Below are 2,280 nucleotides of genomic sequence, written 5' to 3' on the forward strand. Positions count from 1 at the left end.
AGGATTTTCATGCCTTCGTTGTTTTTTGTTTGATTTTTGTTGGCCAAATCGATTTCTTCATAACCTTGTTCGATTTCTTCATGACTTCGTGATTTATTGATCGTGGGTCGTGGGTTTCATTTGCATTTAGTTTGAAGCAAATTGCAGTTTATCTCACAGTTAGGTGCATTTTTTTTGTTTCATTTTTGTATCTATTTGGTGCATTTTTTTGGGTTAAAGGTTTCCATTGTGGGTTGTTGGGTGTTGTTATGTGATGTTAGGTGTTGTTGTTGTTGTTCATTGTTTCCCAAATTCAGAAAGCTATATCATTGTGTTTTTGTTTTAAGGTTTTTGTTTGTTTCTTGTAGGGTATTCAACAAAATGTCTCATTCAAGGTTTGCATCTTTTGATAGTGTTAGTGGGGGCACGGTATTTGTGAAACACCAAAAAAAAATAGTGTGTGTGGATCACTAGTAGAAATAAAATGTAGTGGAACTATAGCCAATCCGAATTGTTTATTTTATACATGAAAGGCCATAGTTGTAATAGATTTTATTGGGTTGGAAAAAAATTGAAGATAAATATGATAAGTTAAAGATGGAGATGGAATGCATGAAGACGAATATGGAACATATGAAACGGGAATTTGCACAAATTGAGACAAAGTTGTTAGTTTTAGAAGGAAATTGTGAATGGTTGAAAGGAAATCTTATAATATTCACTCTGTTAATTGTGATTGTTGTTGCTATTTTAGTTATAGTTAGTATCTTTAAGTAAGTATTTTTAGGTGGTTGTTTAAAATGAATTGATGTTGTATTGTTTATTTTAGGTTGTTACTAAGTGAGTTTCTATTAATGATGTTAGTAAGTGTGATATAGTAATGTTAAGGATTTCTAGAACAAAAATTATTTTCATTTGAGTGCAACTTTATATTTTCATTTCTCTCATTCATCATTCTTCATTCTCATTCTCAAAATTAAGGATTCAATAGGTACACGAGTCATTCTTCATGTTATATTCAAAATACTAAGAATTAATTCATAACTAATCATAAAATTGGACTATTGGATAAATACACTCAATTCACAAGAAAGTAATCCATTTGTCAAAGACAATCATAAATAAATCACGCTCTGAATTGGCCTACTATTGTTTATCTCTAGAATAAAGTTGTCCCAAAAAATTAAAAACAAAGCCCTATTTAGTTTCTAGTAACAATAGGCTTGTTTTTCATAAAACAACTTGTACATATGAAGTTGTTTGGCAAAAGATAGGCCTATACTTAAAAAGTCTCCCCAAAAACAAACATTACATTATATCAAATCATATTCTAATTCCTATTAAGTCTTTTGGCTCTTGGTTTTTGTCTTTTTCTCTTCTTTGAACCTTCAATTGTGTTAGTATTGCCTTCTTAGTAGGAAGACTAAGCTGCCCTCTGTGTATTTGTTTGTGATTCCTATTAGTGAAATTAACAATTGGGTTAGTTTGCAAATAATTTACAGCTTGGTTAGAGGAACACCAGAATTGGTTTAAGAATATCTGAAAAGTAACTCCATATTATTAGGTTAGAGGAACACTAGAATTTGTTGGTTCAGTTCCAATAGCTGTTGTGGCTTCAAAATTTGTTGCCTTACAAAATAAATCAGAAAAGTTATTATTAGTAACTCGTAGGTAATAAAAAGTGTAAATTTACAAATCTTATTTTTCTTCTTTTTCCCAGTGGAGCCCTTTGGCAACCTCTACTATTGTGGCCAAATTCCTTGCAAGTGGAAAAATGAATAGTGTGTGACCTCCTAGCTTGTTGGATTCCTAATAACCCTTCAACCTCACTCTTTCTCTAAGCCTTCCTAGGCCTACCAAGAAGTCTTTTTAGATTAGACAGATCAATTAGTGGATATTCATCTATGTTGTCCACATCTATATCAGGCATTGGATGAATAATTTCAGAATAGGCCTCCATCCATATGGGAGATGTGAATAACTTGTCACAATAGTTCTTCACATTGTCTCTTTTATAAGCTATACAAGAACAAAAATGTTTGCAGGCAAGCTCGAGATCTGCCAAAAATTACAACATGTTTTTTCAGTCAACTTAACAACAAAGTTGTTGAATCCATCCTTCACTTGGAATTCATCCCTTCCAACATATGTTATTGTACAATATCTCCCATCTTGCATTGTTTTGTCTACAATAACCCTGATCATAGGAGACACCATAGAGTGAGTGGCAGTTGCCTTATCATACCTTTTTTGAAATATCGCCATCATCCTAGTAATAATAGATTGCAACATGGATAATAT

This window comes from Glycine soja, chromosome 1, assembly GCF_004193775.1.
Source record: "Glycine soja cultivar W05 chromosome 1, ASM419377v2, whole genome shotgun sequence".
NCBI classification, from domain to species: Eukaryota; Viridiplantae; Streptophyta; class Magnoliopsida; order Fabales; family Fabaceae; genus Glycine; species Glycine soja.